This window comes from Anopheles darlingi, chromosome 3, assembly GCF_943734745.1.
Source record: "Anopheles darlingi chromosome 3, idAnoDarlMG_H_01, whole genome shotgun sequence".
Classification (NCBI taxonomy): domain Eukaryota; kingdom Metazoa; phylum Arthropoda; class Insecta; order Diptera; family Culicidae; genus Anopheles; species Anopheles darlingi.
In genome coordinates this window covers 47,162,042-47,187,442 of record NC_064875.1, presented here as the reverse complement: position 1 = coordinate 47,187,442, position 25,401 = coordinate 47,162,042, and the positions used below count along the sequence as shown (strand labels likewise).

The window sequence follows — 25,401 nt, the reverse complement described above, 5'->3', positions numbered from 1 at the left end:
CGTGCGGTGGGTTCTAATCGGTGCAGAACACACGCACGCCCGCACTGTCCTCTTTCTCTCTCTCTTTTTTTCTCTCTCGTTTGCTATCTTTTTGCTCTCTTTCTCTCTTAGCTCATCGGGCAGTATACGAAGGATAAAATAAACAACGCGATCCGAAAGGAGCGTCACCTTCCGGGGCATTCGTTGGAGTTCATCTAGCTCATTTGTAGATGGAGTTTGTTTTTGCACCGACCGCGCTTGACCGTGTATGTGTGTGTTAGCATTTCCCGGGATCCATAAAACTCGCGAGCCATCGATGTGAGAGAGCGAGAGAGAAAGAGAAAGAGAGCGAAAAAGAGAGTCCTTTACGATGCTTCCGATCGATCAGTCCACCAATACTAGCGCGCGAGTGCGAGTACGACGGCAGGAAGCCACCAGCTGGCAGGCCAGTAGGGTTGCTACTACTCTCAGCGTACGGAGACGACCGACCTGCTGACGCCGCCGACGACGACGCCGTCTACGGCGAGTAGTACGCACGCACCAACACAACACTGCTGAACCATGCGACCGGGACCGGACGAGTTGAGTCGAGACAAAACCATCATCATTGCCAGCACCGTTCTCCGCCGGCCACCCCCGTGCGGTTCGGATCCCGGTACCGAAAGTGAAAACTGTACGAGCGAGATAGCACACGGACCGCAGGGGGTCTGTGGGCGAGCGGGCTCGACACCGACGCGAGTAGCCGAAGCAGCAGAGTGAAAGCGAGAACAGCTTGCGCGTGGGAGTGCTACTCGAGAGTGCGAGCCTCCGCCGGCTGGAGCTAGCGATTCGTGGCCTGACCGACTCTCAGCCGTTTTGGCCGAACCGAGGCACCCGAAGCACCCCGAGAATACCGGAGCAACCGGAGTTTTGTGCGAATGCCAACGGTTGACCGAGTGCAGTGCGTAGGCGGTTGTCGTGGACGTAACCACCACGTGCTACGGGTCCGTTTGCACGCACGGTAGCACAGGTACACACACACACACAGACACAGACAGACCTCAAGTGTCTCTGCTAGTGTAGTAGCAGCAACAGCAGCGCTGCAATACTACAGCTGCTGCTGCTGCTGTTGCTGCTGTTCTGGTGGCCTTCTAGGATTTGCCTTTTGTAGTTGACAGCAGCCATCGCGTCGCGTGCTCTATAACAATCCGTCCGTCCGTTGGTGTGTCCGTTTGTTGTGTGTTATAGCACCGTTCTAGGTGTATGTGCAGATAGCGAAAGGGTGTTGGTGTGCTTGCTAAAACAATGCAGAGTAGAACTTGAGGTGTGTTGCTTTAATCCGTCGTCGGATCCACTGTTCACGGCACGGATGCTGTGGTTTACACGGTGGTGTATGGTTGTGGTGCTTCAAATATCCAGTTCCGCCGCAGGCAAGGTCCGATGCGCTCCGGTTTTCCGGATTCCAATGCCTACTGTAGTGGGCGCACCAGTGTAGTGTATACTGCGTGGGGGCTACTTTGATGTTGTGAAATTTCTCCCGTCTAGTATGCGTGTGTGTGCGAGCCTTGCAAAGGAAGAACCGAAAAGGACTGCCCTAGACCCGGAATGGAAGATGAGATATTCATGTCATTGTTCGGAGCGCCTAATCTAAACTATCCGTAGAGTAAAAGACACAACAGTACACCCACACACACACACACATACACAGACAGATCACACCGATGGATACGCAGTTCCGAATGGAGGATGTGCAGTTGGCGCTAAAGAGTTTGGTCCCAGGCCCAGATCAACACCCTCTCTGCGTAGCGCATGCTACGGGTTAATGAAGGCCACGATGACCCACCGAAGCCCCTGACGACGACGACGATGACGACGACGACGACGACGCCAACGAAGACGACGAGGTCGTCAGGCGACCTTCGGAGTGTCGCCCGCGCTGCTAGGTCTGGCTAACTAGTTCCCGGAGCACCGCGATGCTCTCGAGCAAAACCTCAAACGTATCACGACGAGCCCCCAGCGCGGTTGCACTATTTGCCCGGGGCAACAAACACACGTGCCGGCACACACAGACACATGCACTCGGTTGGCCTTCAAATGGCAAAGCGCAACAGCAGACGAGAATGCCTGTTGCCAGGCCTCCTGGGGCTGTTGCATTGGCAAACAGGGAGCAAAGATTTCGACGGCCAGTTTTTTGGGTTGGATTTTTTTATTTTTTCGGGGAGGACCTCTCCCAGCGGGAATCACTTCCATTCTACTTCGTTAGCTGTTCTATTGCGTGGTGCCATTTTTTTTTTTGATAAGCACATTAAAAAAATATATCAAAGCAAACCTCCTGGGAAAAGGGTTTCCAACACCTTAAAGCAGGCCTTGTCGAAAAGTCCAGCCAATCAAGCTCTGCAAGGTTGCGAGGAAACGCAACCACAAGTAGCGAACTGTGAGAAGGACTGAAGGTTTGCAGGAACCCACTAACAACCCTCCCTATCCCTTCCACGGATAACACAACGCAACGAAATGTCACGTAACGGCATCGGAAACGGGTGTGCGCCTCCCTCTCTCTCCCTAATGCACTTATAACCGACTCGCAGGCTGGCTGGCGCGACATCGCTTGATGTCACTAAGCGGCTCTTGCAAGGCGGGGTGTACAAAAAGGAGGGGGGGGGGTGCGACCAGGGATTCGCTGGCACGAGCAAATCCCTCAGCAGACCTAATTGCCTGCCGCTCTTTTGCTTCCTCATTCACAGTTCTAGTACACACAAGGCCAGCAGCCAGCGCCTCAAACACTGCATCGCTTGCATTCTCTCCGCCACCGTTCTGTGCATTATTGGCGGTGTGCAGCCATCGGCCATCGCACAGCACAGCCAGCCACGAGACAAACAGCAAGCCTTACGTACAAAACGCCTCTTCTGGTTATCCCACCCGGAAATTCTGTTGTAGTTTCCATTCTTTCTCTGTTTCCTGTTGTGTCTCTGATCCCCTCTTCTCTCGCTTCCACACCGTTTGGTGTCCTCTCCAAATTCCTGTCCCCTGGCAAACCTGCAACAGTCCAAACAGTGCTTCAAGTGTGTTGATAAGTGATTCGATCAGACTCGCGAAGCTGTTACCCACTTATGGTTGTGTGTGTGTCCGTGTGCGTAAGTGGTGCATTGAATTGTCCGTGAAGAAGTTACGCGTTTGTTGTTTGCTGGTGTCCCCAACACCGCCAACAGATTCGAAAGCCAACGACAACACCGTTTGCTTGCTGACGTCCACCGTCAGTTGGCCGCCTACTTGGATTCGATTTGACGCGATTTGATCGGAAAGCGGAAGTAGTGTCGGTGTGTATGCGTTCGTGTGTGTGTGTGTGTGTTAAGCGGAAGAACGCAAAACACCGCCGACAAACCACCGACAACAAAACATCGGCTACGCGTAGGAATCCCAGCATCGATCCCCGGCATTACACCCGACGACAACGACGTCAACGACGACGACGACGACAGTGACGATGCTGCCGTTGTGCTTTGATCCTGCCAGAAGTGACATTGGCTTTTTACACAAAGCGCCCGACAAGCCCACCTTCTTGTAAAACTCCTGTGCCTGGTGCTTTTTTTTGTGCTGTTGTTGTTTTTGGATCCTTTTTGGTGAGCAAAAGGACCCCCGTCCCTCCTTGCTTCCTACCACATCTACCACAACTACGGCGCACAAGGACAGGGGGGGAATAGCAACCACCCACCCACCCACCCACCCACCCACCAGTCGCCAGTTGTGCAGCCGCAACGCCGCCTACTTCGTTGACTCGTCGTCTCGTGTGTATCGTGTCGCCGCTTGAACGACGCTTGAAGGTAAGTCAATGGGCATGGTCATGGCACACCATGGCACGATGTGGTCCGGACCCAGGTCGTGATGACAGGGCAGAAAATGATAAAACAAACGAACAACAACAACAACAACAACAGCGATGATGACGATGATGACGATGATGGTAACGATAACAGCGAAGGCGTGTACGTACGCCACGTTACGTAACAGCCACCCTCAATGCCGGTTCGCAGTTGCGGTTGCCTGACGGAACTGGCCTGGGGGTGGATAATCCCGGAGTGGGGTTAGTGACGAGCGGCAGAAATGGAGGGTACAACATAAATCGTCGCAAAAAGCGGTGATTGGAAGGGGAATGGCGGGGACTGACTCACTGTCACTCGTTCTCTCTCTCTCTCTGTCTGTCTCTGTATCCTTTTCACTCTCGCACTCGTTTTCGAAGTAAGATAAGGAGAACAGAAACAATGGCGACCGCGTGCCTCAAGGAGCCCGTGAACGCTTCGGTGTCACGGGTTGGCAAGGAAATGCTGAAAGTGGCCACCATAATCTGTAATTCGGAAGGAATTCCAAATGAAATTCAAGGCCGCACTACCGGTGGCGGTGGCGGCGGCGGCGGCGTACACGTTCGCAGGCTCAGCAGTAGAACAATCGTGCGCGAATATTACGAAGATTTCCTCGACACCACATACCAGGGGTAAATGGTTGGGACCATCCATGGGACAACGCTCCAGCTTCCAGGTAAATGGAAACAGTGCGTTCGCGTGAAGATAGGTTCCACGGAAACTCAGAACTGTGCCGAAATAAGAATGAGAAGCTGGACGAACAAAACTGCAAAACTCCTGGTAGAGAAGAAACCGATCCCCTCCCCCGGGGGACAAGGGGAGTTGGAAACGAAAGGCTTTTCTGTCCCGGGTGTGTGTGTGTGTGTGCTTGCGTGGGGGTTCGTGGCCAAAACGTGGCAAAGAATTTGGAAGATACAGCTGGAATTAGGAGAATGCTAGCGATGGAACGCAAGCTTACCATCATGGTGCACCACGGTGCCGGAGGGATTTTATTCGCGGGAAAACCACCCCCCCCACCCCCCGCTCCACCCAACCCTGCAAACAACGCCCCCTTCCCGTAGCGCCTGACATTCCCGGCATCGATTTTCGGTCGGTGCCTTACCGGTTACCGGCGGACGGTAAGCATCGAAATCCGTGGCATTTCGGGTGAAATGCTGTGTGTGCGCCAGATTCAATACCGAACAGACATGGTAAGGGGCGAAGGGAGGGGGGAGGCCGTTTCGTTTTGCAGCACAAATGCACACCGAAATGGTACCTACAGAGAGATAGTAGCCCCGGAAACCAGCAAGCAGGTAGCAAAACCATTTCAAGCGACCGTCCAACTGCTATGCAATAGAGATGCGCACCAGTTCCGTGCAACTGCATTGATATAGAGAATGGTGTGCGGGGCATGTGATTGAAGCTGTTAGTGCTCCGCATTTCGATATCTGGGATGTGCATTTGCTGCATGCTTCGAGAGCCTGAGAAGGTATTACCGGGACTGAATGTGGTGGAAGAAAAAATCCACTGCGAGTGCAACTCGGCGAGGTGGATGGATATCTTCCATTCCAACTAACCGCAGAGTCTGCGCTGGTTCTGTTCCCGGCGGGTCCAGTGCAATGAGCAAAAGGCAGATCAAACACACAAAGATCCATTCCATAAAGCGGCATTTTTCTCGCAAAACTACTTCGCAGTTGCTCCGGCAATTCACCGGTTCTCCATGTGATGTGAAGGAATTATTTTCCCTCTCAGTGAATCTTGGAATGAGCAAGGTGAGATTGATTAAAAACAAAAATTAAAAACACTGGCAGCCGCAACGGCCTTCTAGACCAACCAGAGCTCCATCAGAAGCTCGGATCAATACTATTTCTTATTCGTTTCTTATATACGCTACCGGTGCTATGATTCATAGCGGCGGTTGTTGGTTACCGTAGATACGCCGTGGTGCTGAGATACTAAGATGCAACACTTTCCAACTACGGGGCCTATTCTAGCAACCGATAGATTTGCTTGAACCTACTACGAAGCCACTTGTCTCAAAAAGGCATAAAAAGATACTAGAAATTTCTTTCCTACTTGATAGAATTTTCATTCATCTGAAATTTCTTACGCATGTTGGAATGGAAGTATATATTTATTTCAAAATACTTGCTAAAAATACCAAACTATTTCGGTCGCATTTTACAAATACACGCAGTCCCTAGGCGAACAAGGGACTAGTAAAGAAAAAAAAATAAAGGAAAAAGTATGTTTGTTAGTTGCATGTTTTTGAACAGTTTTGTTATTTGTAGCACGAATTTCCATTTACCGAGAGAGTATTGGTATCGAGGACAGTCTATTACCAATTGAAACCAACCCCACTCGGTTTGATTCACAGTAGACAACATCAAAGTTCAAAGATTCGCACTGGTATTGATAAATGTACCAAAAGATCACACTGGTACTGATAAATATACCAATAATGCCAAAAAGATCCTTTGAATTTCAATAAAATTCGTGGACTGAAACCATGGACATGTAATGTCCATCCTAACGAAATCGATTAACATCTGCCTGCACGCGGACAAACCAGTACGTACATTCACGAGCCGTACATTTCGCGTGTGCACGCTACTCTGCAAAACTACATGTACCACCACTGGAAGCTATAGCAGTGCCAGGTATCTATTTTTCCCCCGAAATTCGCTCGGCATCGGAAATATTTGCTGGCCTTCACCTGGGCTACATTGGTAACTATGTAAACTTCCAAAGCCCGGAGTGACAATGACTAGAAATCCCAGAAATAGCGCCCACATCAATTTGGTTCCATTTTCGGCCTCTCGGAACTGAAAAGCAACGCGGCGTAACCATCGGAAGGGAAAACCATCAATCGCGCCTTTGCCATTGCGAAAGGGTTTTCGCGGCAGTGGACTTGGGTAGTGGACTGAGAGGTACCGTGTGGAACGTGGACCGTGATTAAAAGGATTCCCACTCGGTTTGGCCTGTCTCTCACTCTCGCCTTCTCTCTCTCTCTTTCTCTCTCTCTCGTCTTTTCTGTTTCTTTCTTTCTCTATTTCCCTCTCTCTCTTTCCTTCGCCTTTTTCTCTCATACTCCGGTGGTATTCTCTCATATTCTAGTTTTCTCTCCTACAGTATTCATGAGAACATTTCAACCTCGTTCACTTCCAACCGGTCTAACTTTACTTCTCCTTCGCACATGACCTTCGTCGCTCAATAACCCTAACCTTCACCAGAAGCAGCAGGTGAAGGCACAGATCTGTCAGTGTTTGTGTGCAGTGCTAGGTCGCTACATCTTCGAGGCTATACTCGACAGAGCGAAAACTGTCCCAGAGAGCGTCGTCCATCGTCTCCGCAACGGAGTGAGTGAGCGTCGATGCGCCCCCAGCTGCCAGGAGACCGAAAAAGAGGACAAAAGCCCAAATTTTCGTGGTGGTGGTGGTGGTGGTGATGTTGTTGCTACTGGTACTGCTGGTCGGGGCTGGTTGAGGCTAAAAATAGAACCATGCGAATGAGTAGGAATCATGCTTTCTCCTCCTCCTTTTTTTATTGGTTACACTACACCAGCTACCAGGCGTCTCCATGTGTCGAAGCTCGGCAGGGCGATCGATTCCGCGGCAATCTTTCGCTCTTAAAGGGTACCGCGCCGGGAGTGAAGGGGAGGGCTTATTCGGGTCCGCTCGTTAGTGTGTCCGAGCTCGGTTTCGGTTTTTGGGACCGTTACCTTGCCCTGCCGCAACCCTCCTATCCACACCGTAAAACCGCCGCCATAATTGGAAGAAAGAATAGCACCCCACCTGCCCGCGCGGATTGGACGATGAGACCTGCCCTTCCCTCGCCCGCTGCGATGACTACCAGCCACAACATCAAACTAATGGGCCGGTCGGTCGGCGAGCCCTGTCCCTTTTTTTTTTTTTTTGTAACGGCAAAGAAAAAAACGTCGGGAGCCACGAACAGCTTATTTTACGTACGCTTTTTAACGATTTTTAAGCACCGCGCACACAGAACCGGTAGCTGGTGGTTTCCTTTGGTTGTTCCCGGTCTTCTTGGACTGCTCGCGAACAACCCTTCCTATCTGGAACGAAACCGAGCCCGAGCCCGGGCATCTTTTGGGTGCAAGAGGCGCTCGAGAGTTGCTGGGGAAATCGAATCTTCTGGAAAATGCTGGCTGTTCGAGCAGTGTGGGTGCACATTTGTTCTCCAGCTTCGCTCTAACCGACGAATTACCATGGGATCGAATGTTGCAGTACAAGGAAAAGTTTGATCATCTACAGTGGAGTCATTTAGAGAGAAAGAGAGAGAGAGAGAGAGAGAGAGAGAGAGAGAGAGAGAAAAAAAAGAGCGTCAAACAAATCGTCCTAGCTGCTAGAGTCGTAGGATTTTCCTAGAACCGTAGGCACTGTAGCACTGTAGGCAAACATTTTGTCCATTTTCGTGGAGTAAGGGATGGAGCATGCCACCCTTCTTAAAACGCTCTGTTTGTAAACGTTCTGACTGATTTTACACACGCACACACACACACACACGCACAGAAAGATACGAGCGTCCTTTGAAGTGCGAGCGTTTCTCGAAACGAACGCAGAGACTTGTGTGGGCGAGCCGGTGGTTCGGTGAAAGTTTGTTTTTCTTTTATGATTACTGCGTGCCCCTCCATGCCCATCCATCGTGCCCGGGGAGTTGGGGGGGGGGGGGGGGGGGGCAACCCGTCTCCACACTTATCCACCTACTCTTCATCACGCAACACGCGTACACATTCAACCGTAGCCAGTGTGCCAGGTCAACCGTTTGCGCTTTCTCGCGGCCAATCTCTAGTGAAGCATAAAGGTGGAAAAAAGGGGGAAAAGAAAATCCTACCAGTAGGACGATAGGTGGTAGCGAGACATATAACCGCACCGACCGCACCATAACAGCCCGTTCAACACATTAGCTTGGAATGGTGCACGTGTGTGTGTTAGAAGTAGAAGATGTTAGCCTTTCCTCTGGGATGTTCGGCACAAGATAAGACCGCAGGTCGCAGGTAGCCGCTGTACTATCCTTGGGATGCGTTTGATTCCATCCGCCTCATGTGCTGACAGAGAGTGGAAGAGGAGCGGCAAACAAATTGATTTGCTCTTCTTGCGCTGAGCCTTAGTATGCTAGCACAGCTCCATAAAACTATGAAGAAGAGTTTTCCTTGGGCAGCTCGCTTCGAATTCGAACTGGATCGGTGATGCTGACATGCCCTTTTTTGCCATTCGCTGACTTCGTTGATGCTAATGATAGCTGGACCGTTATCTGCACCACATCACCATCCAGCTGAACAGTTTATTTCATGGGAAATTAATCAAGCTGGACGAATTATTTAAAAGTAAAGATAATTTTAGTTGGAAATGCACACAAGATAATCTTATCCGAAGCATTTTACGTGCATAAGTAATATTAAAACATGAAGAAAATGCTTAAAATGTTCTCTAGATGCAATGTAGCACTTGAGTAAAAACTCAAACCATACAGATCGAACTGATTGGAGCTTCAAAGAATGGCTTTAAGCGGCGCAATATTCTATGAACAGCCTTATTATCATTCGGATTCACTATTTGAAATTACTCCAAAAGCGTTGTGTTGCCGCTATGTAAATTTATACATTACTGGGAGCAATTGAACACGATCATGGACAAGTAAATTCAGCCTCAAAAAACGAAGTACTGTTCATTTGAAACTGATGAGCATTTCAACATCTCTAACATCCAACGCTGATCCGTTCTGGAAGGAAAGAAGAATTCGTAGCAAAACCGAGTTCGTCAGTACTCTATTTGATATGAAACTACTGATTATTTCTTATCGAATAAAACAGTGCCAATACACTGCGCAACACATATTAATTCATCCGAACAATTCAACTGGATAGCCTGTAATGGACCTTAAAAAACATAAATTACATCTACATATGTAGCATTGCACTAAAAAGTATGAGTGTAAAAAGTCATTCCTTTTATCTTCTCCGATGAAAAGTGTAATCATAGGGCTCGCTGCATACTTCGGCCCTGCATGATCATGATCACGCGAAAGGCGCAACCCCACCGGCTAAAGGAACTCAGGTATTTAAACAGTGGTAAAAGCATTTAAGATGGACACCTGCTCATCGCCCTCCATCGCGATGGGCAGCCGGTAAACGGATTCTGGCCTGAATGACCACCAATCAACACGTGGCCGACTTACGATGAATCTGATGGAGGCGCATGGTACTTTGTAGCTCGTTTTGGTTTTTTTTTATAGCTTCCAACCACAATCAAAGGGCAAAAAAACCAAACCTCGGTCTCAAACCTTGAGCAATAAAAGAGCCACGGCCGCTTCATCGACGGACAGTTTCATATTTATATCCACGCTGCGCTCAAACTCTTCCCTTACCATTGCAACCACTAATCTTCCTCTTTCATCGCTGTAATGGTGCGTTTCGAAACGTGTGTGTATGTGTGTGTTAAGTACCATCCCGGGGAGCCAGCTAGAGGCCTTCCCCCACCCAAAAGCGGATAATGCATTATGCACGCCCAAGCGGCTTTTCGCGGAACAACATGCAAAGCTCCACCCGAAGCCGGTCGGCTGCAATCTGGTCGGCAACTCTTGGCAAAGTTCGTTCGTTCGTTCGTTCGTTCTGTTCTGTTCTGGTGCAGTTGCGCTCACGGCCCGCCAGGGATGCCAAAGTTTGCCACACATATTGGAAAATTCAACCCTGGCTTCAACCGGCTGCCAGCGGTTCTTCCCCGGTTGTGGAGAATGCTTGGCCCATTTGCCCGTTAAGTGCATATCGCGGGAACACGCGAAGGAACCGTTGGCCCCTTTGGAAAGTATGAAAAATTGATAAAGTTTTGAGTGTATGTGAGTGTACATGTGTGCTCTGCTTCCGTTTTCCATTTTCCATATGAATAGCTTCGTAATTATGCAGCAGCAGAAGCAGCCTCGAAGCATCCCCAAGCCAAGCCGAACGATGCCAAACTATGCATCAGCAGATGCACTTGCACACCAACAGGAAGAGAGAGAGGAAGAGAAAACAATCCCATAATTTCGATTCCAGCCATTACACACTATGGGTGTTGTGGTGGTGATGATGTCTGTGTGCAGCCAAACAAGGCTTTCATCTAAACGGTTTGGCATTGATTTATGGCATTGATCGTTAATGACGCTTTCCAAGTAATAATTTTTCTGCAGAATCGGTAATCTATTGCCACATTACGATTTCGATCCTGGTGCCGTTCGATCATTTCCTGTGTTTGAGTGCCTATCGAACTCTCTGCATTCTCTGCGTCTGCTCTGTATGGTCTACTGATTACAAACTAAAGGGCAGATATTGAATATCAAACCGTGCAGTCTGTTCGTTTCACCCTCATTAGCATATGCACTACGGTCTCTTCGGGATTCGGGGTGTAGCAACATCACCAGCAGCAGTAGCAGCAGCAGTATAAGAAACATCCACGACATCGATCCGATCCGTGACTCGAGTCACATAAGGACGATGGACATACGAGAGGATCTCTTGAACTGATACAAAAGTCGTACTTGGCCATGGCGTCCGAGGCGAGGCGTGGGAAGGGGCTCTGTATCAAGTTTCTTGAAGATCAAGAGTACATGAGAAGGGTACTACTTATGCAAGCCCTTCCCCCCCGGGGGCATGTCGAAGAAACGTGACGTTCCTTTCTCGCTCGTCCGATCTTTTCACGTTTCCGAGACGTTCGCGGTTGGTTCGTAGTTTTCGCTTGCACTACGATGCGTCCTTCAGCGGCTACCCTCTCCCGGTAACTCAAGCACAAGCGGTACAACAAGAAACTCCCCCCCTTTCAAGGACCAACCGCTGGCTGGTTGGCTCGATTCGGTGTATGTGTGTGCACAATAGCTTTCCAATTCGTTCATCCGCGCGTCCTCGTACCACGGACAGGCCCTTCACTGCTTCCTACTCTGCCCGCACCGGTCCGATGGGTCTTCGCCTTTTGAGCATAAGTATCCACCGCTCGATACGGTACGGATACGGTTCACGATAAGCTAGCTGGCTGGCTGTTCGACCGAAAGCCGAAATTGATTATGCTGTCCCGGGTTCACCATACATGATTATCCACATTCGGCACAGCACTTCGATATCTGCCCGTTCGTTCGTTCCTGTGCAGGCCGTGTTCCTGTTTTGGATTTGGGCCAACCGACTCCACGGCCGCTATATGCCATGCTTCTCGTGGCCATGGTACAGCAATTTCAGTCCGCGGAACACTCTTGCAAGCACACTGGGCAATCGCAAAACCCAATTCCACGTTGCAAGGCAAGCTGACGTTCTAGCAGCGAGCTACCAGCAGCACCAGCTGGCGCAGGTGGTCTGGCCTGTGATAAGATGTGGTACAACATGGACATGACAGAGAAAAGGGATTGAGAGACACTCGTGGGCCTTACCTCTTGGGAATGGATCCATGTCCACAAAAGCATCCTTTCGTCTGGTGACCCCTCTTTTACGACGCCGTTCAGTTGCTGCTCCAAAGAGGACTCCCGTAGATTGTGGGAATGTCATGTTCTTCCATCGCTTTCCTTTACATACCGTTCCTATCGATTACACCGGGCCTCATACGATAGCAGCTTTCACTGTAAAGAAGCTTTCAGTGGTTGTCATTTGGCGAAACTTTATTTTCGATGCACGACCACGATAGCAACTTTATTTTGCAACTCTCAAACACACATCAACGAACCACCAAGGTGAGAACGTTTATGATCATTTTGACCGCTCTTTTCAGCGAATTTCTAACCGTAACGTAAAGTTTCTCTAAGCTGAATTACTGAATTGCCCACAAAAGCAACTACCGTGGCCAGCAACCTTTAAAAAACCCCAAAACCGAAACCGGAATACTTGAAACCACTTTTCGTGCGAACGATTAGCCCTAAAACCAACGCGCCACGCCATCGTGTGATAACATACCCAATGCGTACATAAGTGTTTGCCCATAAATGCGTCTTCTGGTGGACCACGTCCATGGTTCAGTAACCCCAGATATCCCTGGAGCAGCGGACAATGAAACAATCGCCATTTACGCCGGCTCATATTAAACGTTCACGACGGCGACGACGACGACGCATCACGTTCGATCGGATCGCGAACAGCCGAGCACACACACACACATGAGCAGACAAAGCACCCGGTGGTGGTGCGGATCGGTGGATCCAATTAAGGATCCAAAGGGAACCGGTCACGCCACTGAACACTGCAATTCGATTCGCCCCGTTGAAGTGGATGGATAGCTTTTCCTCTCTGCTCCTGAGGCAAGGAGAAGATGAAGGTTTCAGCTTTCTCCATCAATTCCGTAGCAATTCGAGCTGCGAGCCATGATATGGGGGGGGGGGGGGGGAGGAACCGTAGCGAACACGATAACTGGTGCACCCATCCTCCACCTCCCCTCCACGCGCATGGTGAAGCCCCCTCCCGGTACACTCGGAACACAATGCACATGTTTACTCTCACTGATTTGATTCGGTCACAATCAGGTTGGAATGCTGCTCCTGCTGCTGCTGCTGCTGCTGTTACTCGTGATGCAGGGAGCGGGGAATGGAAGCAAACTGCAACGCTACTCCGGACGATGAGGAGACGGAAATCAGATTTCAATTTGCTTTTTCAGCTTTCCAGCCCCGACGATAGCACTTTGTTCGTCCCCATCGGCTCGTGCAGATGATGATGATGATGATGATGATGATGTTGACGATGCTGATGGTGATGGTGATGAGTCGTAGTTGTGAGTGCAATGAGTTCGATTGACTTTAATTGAATTTCATTTCATTAACCCCCGTCGACGATGGTGGGGTGGGTTTTGCTTTAAGCATCTTCGCCAACACCAACGACGACTGCTGTGTCCAACGCCAAGAAAACACGACGACGACGACGACAATAACGAAGACCAACTGTCCGGCCAGTCACCAGCCGTTCGTCGTTCTCGTTCCTTCCGTTGCCTACCTGGGTTTTCCCGTTTTTTTCTCCTCGGTTTCTTTCCAAAGAAAATGCCACAGAAACGAAGAATGATTGTCGCGATGGCCCGCGGTGAAAACTAATTGATTCCTTGGTGAGCTAACGCAAGTGGAACACCACCACATAAAAACCACAACCAACAACGCGCACCCGAGACCTACTAGATGAAGGCTTGCAGCTGCAGTTCAATCAACCGGGAGATGTGCGGGAATGCGCCATGCAGTCCATAATCCAGTCCATGAGGCGACCATTACGATTGTTTGTCATTTTTATTCCCCGTTTCGAGCGCCTACTGAAGTGATGGACAGTCAGTCCTTCTCCTCCTCGCGCGCACTTCGCAGTTTGATTTACGGCTCCAAATGGAGTGCATCGTGAGCGCCTCGCTATTACTTGGTGAGACAATGTTCATTGATACTGGCTGCCTGGCTGAAGCCGAAGGTGAATGATTGACGGACCCGTACAAAGGGACCACCATGCTCCTCTCCTGGTGTACATTTTTCTGCTTGAAACAAACGGCTTAACGACTCCGTGTGCGAGGACTGGCAGTGCGAGTGAGGGACCCAACATGGGCATTATTTTCCATTTTCCACACCGAGCAAACAGGAATCCCAGCAAGCGCCGTATTCCAAGGCGTACTGTGCGGAGCACCAAACCCTTGAACAAACAAACAAACGAACAGTCAAATGAAAAACAACTCACGAGATGATTAGCACAATTGGCGTTCTGACGGCTTCCGGAAGGGAGGAAGGAAGGATGGGATGGGATGGGATGGGATGGGGTGGGATGGGGCCTTCAATGAACTTGTTAACAACGTTTCATTTGCCGCATAAACAGTTGGCGGCGCCCAACAAACACAATCCCACACAGCAGCACCAACACAGGGTATAGGGAGGGGGGGCTTGCAGGGATTCATGCGTCTCGCCACCGCCGCCGCCGTCGCTTTGCTTCCTCTGTGCGGGGTTTGTTTTGTTGTGTTCAACAACGCTGTTTTGTTTCTTCTTTTGCTGTTGCTGCCGTTTGCTGATGTTTTGCGTTACATTCGTTAACCTTGCTGCCACTCGACTGCAACTAATCTACAAGCGCAAAAGTGGGAATGAAGCCCTGCAACTGCTGCTTCGGCTGTTTACACCGGATGCTGGAGATCCTGGAGAAGGGAGAGAGTGGGGGGTAGAAACCGGGGGAGCGGTTCCATAGGAAACTTTCCATCCATTGCTTCCTTCTGCAAAAACACCGAATAGACACCGGAGCATCACAGGCATCACAACACTAGGTTGAGGTGCGAAGGCATGAAATCAGGATTCATCTGTTCGTGTTAATCGCTTTTCACTGACTTCTACCTCTCAGAGATGTGCTCCATTTGAGATTATCTAGCTGGATATCAGTGCCCTCTTCTACGCTCCATGTTCTTCCATGGAACACTAATTACAGCTTCTGGCACGAGTTGATCCAATAATCGATCCAATTAAAAGGGTACCAAAGGCCAACGTATCTTGTCTGTGTGTGTGTGTGTGTGTGTGTGTGTGTGTGTGCAGCTCCGATGTCCGGGGACATTGACTTTCGACCGACCGGTTTTGGCCTTGAACCGGTTCGAAGGAGGAGTAACGCCATCCCTGTCTTGATTGATGGAACGTGACATGATCGCCAAAGAGGAAATCGATCTCCTGACTCAGCAGAGAGTGTTGTCTGCCTGAGGCGCCCTGTCGGTGAGCTGCGATAGCGAGAAAATGTGAACCCTCCCCTGAGAAGCAGAGACAGGGGGAAGGGGTACCCAAAAGTGCTACGGAAATGTGACACTTCGTGTGATCGAGAGCACGAGGGATGGATGCGGCCGTTGTTCGGTTTGGGTTCCGGACAACACACACTATAAGAACGTGCCACTCGTCCACCACCATCAGCACAACCGCTATTTTTTTGGTAAACCGTTTTTTGTTTTTGGAGGGGGTGGAAAAGGGCTGGATCTCTCGAACCCATACAAGGACCGGATCGGATGGATACGATGGACGAGACTAGAATGCAAATGTGAAGCTTTCTTGAGCCAGCGACGCAAAGCGACGAAGCATAATTGAAAACATTGCCAAACATTAGCTTCAGTTTTATGCACGGTCACTTGCCACCTGTAACCTGCACCTAACCAGCCCATCCCCCGTGCTCCATTGCCGCCTGCCTGGTGGTCCCGGGAAAGAACTCGCGCCCCCGGGAGGATTACCACTCGAGTCTACTAGCGGCGAGGTGAGTGTGAGGTGCGACGATCCGTGACTAGCGCGCTTTGCCTTCCGCCAGTTTCCCGTTTCCAAATCCCCGCAGCAACCGGGATCATCTAGGATCAGCTCAGGAGCGGGTGGCAGCTAGCTGAGCTCTTGGGACCAACGGGCCACGGGCACGAAGCTGCAGCTCTGTGTTTGTGTTTGTAGACGTCCCTATGGAAGTGAAAGGATTTGAAGCTTCTTTTTCACCCGTTCCCGGGGTGTGAATGTGTGTAGACCGGAGGAGAGGAGCCGGGTGGTTTTGGGTTCTATAATCCGTCCGTCCGGACGACCGACCTGTCGGACCCTCTTTCTCGCTCTCTTTCTATCTCTCTCTCTCTTTCTCTCGAGTTTCTCCTTGGCTTTAGTTTGAAGCTCTGCTTCTGAAGGTGATACGGGTCTCGTGGTCTCGTGGTCGCGTGGTAGACCAAAGGTAACCAGCATCCCCGGGTCGAACCGGCAACCGGTTCGGATCCCAGGGATCTAGATACCAGCCACTCCTGGGGTGGGGGGGGGGCGGTGCTTGTATTCCGGTTGGTTGCGTTTCGGTGGGTGAAAAATCAATGTTAAGTAATGTTCCGGGAGCACCGGAGGGTCATGATAACCGCACTGTTTGCCGTGGCCAGCGTTCATTCTTCAGCTTCACATTTCATTCCCGAGCCATCTCACATGATATCTGGACACATTCAGCTGATGCCGTGATGGTAGTGGTCTGGTCATATCTTTTCGGACCACATTCTGGGGCACCTAGGAAAAGGGTAGCACAAAAGAAAGAGAGAGAAAGAGTGTGAGAACGAGAGCAAACAATCCGTGTCCGAAGACGAGTCGTGAGGACGCAAAATTAGTCAGCAATTATTCGGAAGTTCCGCGAGCTCCAGCTCCGGACCATCGCCATCGTCTCTTATCGAGGACCAATCGCTAATTATCACGGAACCATCCGGAAGGAACCAGTCGGTCGGTCGGTCGGTCGATCGGTAGTCACCGGACACTACAGCCCCTGCCACTTCAAGGCCGGCCCAATGGGCTAAGGCAATTATCACACCGAATCGATAACCGAACGAACCGAGCGCCTTCCTTGACTAGCGCACCCTCAAACAGCTACTAGGACAAACTGACAAACTTTTGATTGCCGCGGGCCTTCGGGGCTGGATGACAGCTGGACAGATAGGGACGATCGGACGAAACGGCGCACCAGCGGACGGACACTCTCTTCGTGAGACGAGAATGAGATCAATAATGAATCCAATCATACAATCCCCTTCCAGCGACCTGCGTCTCTCGTCAACGTCGCTCACTCATTTCATCGTCAGTCCGGCCGACATTCTGGTTCCGACATTCTTTACGCACAGGCGCCACCGTCTCAATTTTGGTTTGTCTGATGCCGGTGCGACCGAAGAAGGCCAGAATGGCAGAGCCGCACATAGCTCGAACATTCCAACCAGCAAAACGGAAGAAGAACGAAAGCAAAAGACGGCCATCAACACTTTGGCACACCGTTACACTCCGTTACGGTGTGCCAGCAGCCACCATCACCAATCAAAACCGATTCCACCCCGGGGGTTGCCGCGTGAAGCGCCTTCTTATCGTGTGTCAAAAAACCATCCATCGTTCTGCCACCGAGGGTACACCCCACGCCGGTACCCTTCCACCAAGGCCCGGCGCCCGGCGCGTCCAATGGGACCAACTTTTTTCATTTAACTTGGATTATGAAGTATTTAATAATCTTCGCCAGGGAGGCGCGAGCTGGGCGTGAGCTGAGCTGCTCTTCAGTTCAGTTTTGCTCGAGTTCAGTTTGATTGCCGCACGTTTAGTGCGCGAGAATGGCAGCAGCAGCAGCAGCAGCAGTGCCACAGTCCGCCCTTTGGTATGGAACGGCAATTTAACCGATGGATCGTGATGTCTAACCATCACGATGTAACTTCAACGTTACGCTCAAGGCCGATCAAAATTCCCGTCCGATGATGCGCTACTTTGACGAATATTCGACATTTTAATTGCAATAGTTCCCAGTTATTACAGGGGTCGCGTTATGAGTCTATAGGCAAATGGACTGTTTTATATTGAAATCCGCTTATCTGGCTGCCGGCCCTGCATCACTTGATGTGGGATACAAACTGCCGGTTGAAGTGTTAGAAGGTACTGCCGCTGCCGCTAGTAGGATGCTCGAGACAGCTAGAAGTTGGTCTTTCTGGTGAAACTTGGGTTCACGATAACGATATGAACATGTCGGTCGAGTTTCGGCCGCGTGAATGGAATTCTTGGTTCACAATTCTGGAGCAAAGCGGGCGCCTCAAACCACATTACCGCATTCGACGTGCCGGACTGACCAGACCAAACTAACCATCCACAAACGCCACCATTTCGCTATCGGATCGGAACCGTTGGTTTCAATCAGACCTTCAGCAGCGGCCCGGCCTGACTGGCGTTAGAATTTCCTGGAAACCCCCTTTTGAGCACAGCGCTCCGGGGGGTCTCGCAATTGCTCGAGTGCTACTTCTCGGTGTACACGGACGTGCCCAACACTGGTAAAAGATTACGAAACCCTCGGCGACATGGAGTTGCTTGTTTGTGGGACCACTTCCTCCTCCCCGCTACTCTGGAACCGGACGAACGTGCTGATTCGCAAGCACAGCACGAGCTGGACAAGCTAGAGAGCATCACGACTCCTGGCGAGTGAGATTGCGGTGAGTTCGTGGTAAAACCTGCAAACGAAGAAGAGCATCAATTTGCTTGATAATCCCAAAGAATAAAACACACACACTCACACACACTCTTTCTTTTTCTAAAAGGATATCCTAGAAGTTATTTGAATCAATTACACCATCCCCGGGGAAGCTTGTTGGGAAGAAAGTACAATAATTACCTCCAATAATTCGAGACCTGGAAGCGGGAAAGCTAATGTATCGCTTACAAAGGATTTGCACATTCTTCCCGAGCGAGCGGAACCCTTAGTATCGTTTCATTAAATACCACGCGAACCTTTTCGGTCAATTCGTGAGGTAAAAATTCCCGCGTGGGTACCCTCAGCGCATATCCATCGTCTACTATGTTTTTGACGACCAAACCAAGTCCTCCTTTTCCTAAAATCTCGACCACGATGTGGAAAGATAAGGGAAAACGCTGTCCGCGCCATCGAGTCGATGGATTCGCAAAAAAAAAGTGTCCCCTGGATTTAGGTGATTTCGAAACAGAAAGTCACCCCGGAGAGAGTGGGGGGTTTTGGGACGATTCCCTTTTTCCGTCATATTGCCGTCAAGCGAATCGAAAGATCTGAACCGAACGGGAAAGATGATCTACCGGGATCATCCTCACACACATCCTCCCATACATTCCAAAATGGGTGGTTTAATGAGGCGCACAAAAACAAAAACCGCCCAAAATGGCTTCTGTAAGGGATTGAATTCGAGCGTTCGAGTATGACGAAGCTGTTCTTCACTGTCGCCCAAAAACCCTGAAGATCTATGAACCCTTCAACACCGTATGGACACTGGCCACACAAAAAGCGCTGAAACCTGTTAGTAGATGTATCCTCAGCTCAACTCATAGCTCCTCTCGTGGGGGGGCTACATCGACGTTGAGTAAAAACGCAGCATCAGCAGGAAACCTTCGGCCGAGTATCCAAGATGCCAAGATGCTAGTCCCACGTGTACCGGCAAGTGCACAAGTACAGCCAGTCCAGGAATTCCCCACCATTTCTCAATGGCAACGATCCCTGTTTACCTATCCTGTGGTGGTGTCATGTGGTATGTGTGTGTGTGTGTGTCAAGGAGTCTACTTCTTTGAAGAACATGGCAGCCATGAGATACACGTGGCACGTGCTGCGGCCTTCCCGTATTCAATTACGCTCGGATCGTGTACTCGGAAGAATAATTGCCGACCACTTGCCTTCGTAGCGCTGCAGCTGCGACGAAGCCATTTTTTTTCCAATTCGAATGCTCACCAGCATCGCATGTGCCCCACGTGTACGTACGCTTTCGAAGTGTCCAAGGACACTGTCGCCCGCGTTATCATAGAAAGCGTACGTAGCGTGCACACACACACACACACACACACAGAGGAACCAGAAGTACCGTTTGGAAATACACGAAGTAGTACACTCCGGTGTGGCCACACGCATCAAAACAGTGCTCCAGTCCGCCGAGGTCGTGACCCAGGGTGGTGGGGAAGTAAAGAAGGCCGGCTTGGGGTACATTCACTCCAGGCATCGCTGCCAGCACTAAGCCGTCAATTGAACACTCGCACGCACCAATGATTGGCGTGTTAAGAGCACTCGCAGCCAACCACTTGGAGCTGTTGGATCTCTTTGCGGCCATTTTCGCTCGCACTTGACGCGCTTGACACACGACACACAGGCTCGAATGGTGTTTAATCGATCTGCCGGGCTCTTTCTCGGAATTCATCCGACGTGATGTGTAAGCCAGTGCCGAGAGTCCGCTAGTGGAGAGGAAAAGAGAGCGAGAGAGAGAGAGAAGGGGATCTAAATCAACGAAAGATAACAGAGAGACGAACGAACGAACACTCCATTGAGGTGGCACTACGTTATTGGTTAAATGAAACACGAGAACTCGGCTAAGGCCAGGCCCCAACATACATACCCACCCATGCCAAAAGGCAAATGGAGATATTGTCAATCAAGCTTTGTGTGATTAGGAAGGGACCGGCGATGCTCACTGGCAGGTGTGCAAGTCGAGCTAATACCAGGCTCTTGGATGGCTGGCAATAACAGATAAACCCCCACAGTGCGCGCAGAGGCGGCAATAATCGTCTTTATGCATTCTCGTGCTTATTCCGTAAGAGGGTTGCAACCCTGCAAAGACACCTGGCTTCCTAGAAGTTCATCAGGGATGCAACACATTCCAGGATGTTGTGTTCAGTACAGAAAGCAATCATCCCAGCAAAGTTAAACCAAACGACCATAAGTAAGTAAGTAATTCAGACATAACCAAAGGGTATCATAACATTGCGTTATATCAACAAGCACGTTGTACTGTACTTTGTGTAGACGATAAATTTCATTCAACTTATGCCGCACACTCTTCGGATAATCCCGGGTACCGATCATCTCAAGCCACGAAACAAGTGACACCCCTGACACGTCAGCACTAACCACAACCAACCATTCAGAATCGCGCACAAAACCACGTAAGCTCGAGCAATGTCATCGCTCGAAATCCAAACACCACCGAGACTCCCATTGCTTAACCATCCTGAAATGGTAAAAGGACGCCGGCCGCCTGCCTGTCCCAGACACCAACCAGTTGGCTGCCTGGGCCAACCAGCCACCATCTTTAAACCTTACGCTGCAGATTAAACTTTGCCACTTAACTTTAGGGAAAACGAAATTATCCTAATTAAAACGACACCCAAGACGCTCACCCGAAGTACAGCGGGGGCTGCGGGAAGTCGCGCTGACGCGTGTGGAGCATCTTCATCTTCGTAGGTTAATGCTTCGGGGTCCTTAGCGTGATGGCGGTTTTGGGATGGCAGTCAACTTAGCTACGCTAGAGGCCAGACAGCTAATCGATTCGGCGGAAACGCAATAGGAATTACTCTTGCCTAGGGTCTGCCTCCGGGGCAGTAGCTTTAAGGGGAAAATTAATGCAATTCGAACCGGACATAGCCACCTATTAACACTACACTAACCAGGAAAGGTCATTTTGCCAAAACTATTAATTAGACATCGGAGAAGAAGAAATGACAATCTCAATTTGCCAAGTGGTTACCCCTCATAACTTACACTAAATCCTCTTTGAGACTTCAAAAGATTCGGAAACTTGGCCCATGTTCCTTTGGAAACGCGCGTCCTTATCAAGGGTTACGATGTCGTGATTAAACGAGATTCTCGTGTGAAAGCAACACAATTATTGCAAACCATGGGCCATTGCGATGCTTGAAGTTAAAAAAGGAAAAAATCGCCAAACGAACAAACGGACGAAATTTCCTTTCTTTCTCGAACTCATAGCATTCTCCCCCGATCTGTTACTGGGAACGTAGGGTTACACAAAAGATAAGGTGGTAATCCTAGCCTACCCTTGTACGACTACTGAGAGCTCGCTGGCGTTTCTAGAAGCATGATTGATTCTTGGTATTTCTAATAGGAATGGTTTAAATGGCTCTTGTGGTGGACCTTTAAGGGGAACTTAGTTCACTTTTCCCTTTATTCAGCTTTCATTTAATGTTCGACCACACAGAGGAAGTAATGAGCACACATTCTTTCATTCCAAGAACTTAAGCTTTGGCTGTCACATCGACTACTTTGATTGCTTTGATACAGAAAGTTGCGGAATCAGTTCAGCCGTTCTCGATTGCTGCGATTTTCAACATAGTTAGTGATTCAGTTTCTTCTAATCGTTGAAAAGGTCCAAAAAGCCGATGATTTGTTTTGTCAGAATTTCAATGATAAAAATAAAATTTGTCGAAAAATGATAAACTTGTTGCTTATATAAGTGGCTTGCCCATGCAACATACAGGGTAACATTGGCAAGAATTTGGCTCTACCACAGTGCGGTTTTGGGAGAATCCTGGCATCGTTTACTGAGACCATTCACTTCTCCAACAAATGGGTTTACAAAGCGGTCACGGCCGCAACCATGACGACATGTGCTGGTGGGAAATGCTTGTCAGCTTCATAAAACATCTTACGTCGCTCATCAAAAAAGCGAGACCGCCTCTCGTGACATTTATGCGTGACACACAAATTCATAAAAACACGTTTCTCAAAGAGCGCACACGTACACGGGGCAGCACACGTACGGCACCCTGTTGAAGACACATTCAATCAACCTAATCGCATCACCGCAATATGAGCCGACGTCCATTCTGAGGTGGACGACGTGAAATGTACACACAGTCTAGCCACGTTCCTGGCCTGGCTGGCATCGCTTTTGGCTGGCAAGACGATGGCGCAATACAGCTTCCTGTCTTCCTAGGCACGAAGGTGTTCGTTGGCACATCCATAGGCAGCACTCCGCGCGCGTCGAGTAATTTGCGAAACGGTACGCTCTACCGTTGCCTGTCGAGTTGACTAATGACTCACAGCATATAGCGACACCACCGCCCGCTAACCAGCAACTGTGTGTGCGAGTGTGTGTGTGTGTCCTACTACTCTTTCCTCTCTACATCAACCACACACACGGGCACTCCACCAAGCCTGACGGCGCTCTTAATCAAACAACAATGTCCATAAAATGGAAATGGCATCGAATCGTGAAGCGTGAGTTCCGGACAGCAGCAGCAGCAGCAGCAGCATCAGGCATTGTTCACAATACTCTTGGCGGAGCGAAAAACAATTACACATTTTCCTGCACCGAGCGCCTCCACCGGGGCCGCACCGCGGTTTGCGGTTCACCGTTGTCGTTGCGCCATCGCGCAGAATAAGCGTGAACCCCCGCTACGACGATGTTGGAACTCCGGCGACGAAGTGCCACGGTCTCGGTGACAGTTATTGGAAAATCGGTCCTCCAATCCTCCAACCATCCGCAAAATCGAACTGACCCACCGCTGTTACGCAGACAAGGACCGTCCCAAGTGGCCACGAGACCGTACGAACAACGGTGGCCAACGTTCGTTACGAATTTACGATTGGACCGTAACGCGATATGCTAAACGCTTTTCGTCGTTTCCCGATCCGCGTGCCGTGCCGCGATCTTCGCTTCGCTCACCACCGACATATACCGAAGATGCCACCAGCACCAGGAGCAAGAAGATGATGACAATGCGATGGTGATGGTGGTGGTGGTGGTAGTGCTGCTGCTGCTGATGCTGATGATGATGATGCTGCTGATGATAAGATCGAACGATACCGTCGGGTTGTGTCTCTTGCTCCCTATCTGCGGGAAAAAGAGGCAGCGGGTGGGGCAACAGCAAGAAAATCAATTCCCCGGTTTTCACGCTCCTGCACCGGCAGATAATCGATTTTCAAATTGAAAGACTGCAAAGGAGGAAGGGCCTCTGGGCAGCCTGGAGTCTCTCCCTCTCTGTCTCTCGCTGTCTCTCTATCTCTAGGTTGGCTACGGTTGGCCACGGTTCGCATACTTAACCGCGGTTCGCGGACCACGGGTCGATCCACGGACGGACACGGACTGAAAACGAAGGAAACTTTTACCAACAAAACCATCACCGCACCCAGCGGTTAGCGTCTTGCCTTAGCCGGTCCAGCGGGATGGCCGGCAGCAAATTAATACTTTTTCGTGGTTTTCGGTGATCGTCCGAAGCGGTGAGTGGTGAGAAGCAGCGTCGCGGCCGGATCGGGAGCCGATAGGAAAGTTTTCAATTGAAAACCATTTTTCCTGCCAGTTAAGCACCCTGAGTTGTTCATCATTCTGAGGGCCATTGGAGCATCAAGGCGCGCTTCCTTTGCGGAGATGAGCTTTTATGCCTGCACAACGACGTAACCAACGTTATCAACCTTCCTTCGTTTCGAACGCCGAATCCTAAACGGGTGCCTGATTACTGTCAATCATTCTTCGCTGCAGCTGCGGGCGACGTGTTACGTGTGCTGCGGGGGGGACCTATTGTCCCCAGGCCCTTCGAAGTCTAATCAACAAGGCTCCTAGTACCTGGTTGCTGCCATAGACAGCTCTCGGCGAGGAACGTTGCATCGTTCGTTCATCGATTCAGTGCTGGCCGTTTGGTCGGTGAAGCTGCTGCTCCTTCTATCGAAAGATGGATAGCTAGTTGTATCCAATTACTTTGCTTTTCTGACCTCCGGTCAGCAGCAGCTGCGGCGAGACCGTGCCCCCTTCCGATTCGCAGTCACGGTACGGTGAAACTTGGGAGCTTGTTTCGATAACAAATTTCTCTTATTACTGCTGCTCCTGTACCGGCTCAAGGCTTCGCACCATGCCGCCGCTGCTCGGCTTCGCGTATTCGCCATGATATTGCCCGTATGACCACCATTTCTCGAACGACGGTCTGCACTCTGCTCAAGTGGAAGGAACGAACCGTCGCACCCGATACACATGGATGTGGATGTGTTCGATATCCGGGCTTTTTTTTGGACTTCCCTTTGCTCGGTGCCGTTTCGCTCGCTATGCGAGCTGGGGTTGATCTGTTTCGGTTTTTAAGCAGCACCAAGAATTGATGGAATGCGACCGGCTGCTGATGGCTGACTGGCTGGCTGCTAGCTACTCTATCGGCAAGCCGTTGTGTCGATTGATTGAAAGCATCACATACACGGGAAGGAACGGAATGGAATCGATGTGCAACATGGCCAGGCAGCGCACGAGAGCAAAAAAGCAACTCTTACTTAAACCACTACACCAGCAGCACATCACCAGCGGCAGTAACAGAAGCACACACCCTCGTATGTTGTTAGACAACGTGTTTCTCTCTGACTGGCTGCTGCCCGGACGGTCCTCCCTTGGGTGGAAGTGGGGCTGGTGCTTGTTCTCGCCTGTGTCGGACT

General features: G+C 50.3%; 1 protein-coding gene across 3 annotated transcripts in view; it reads left to right on the top strand.

Moving 5' to 3' along the window:
- Positions 1-1,238: 1,238 nt before the first annotated feature.
- LOC125958381 (uncharacterized) overlaps positions 1,239-25,401 on the top strand; it is a 33,402-nt gene continuing 9,239 nt past the window's right edge. For 2 of the 3 annotated variants that reach the window (XM_049691674.1, XM_049691672.1), the window contains exon 1: positions 3,665-3,776. The gene's annotated coding sequence lies outside the window, so the exon portion shown is untranslated. Of the gene's footprint in view, positions 1,283-3,664; positions 3,777-25,401 lie in introns of those variants that run through there. The other variant, XM_049691673.1, reaches the window with a different exon arrangement.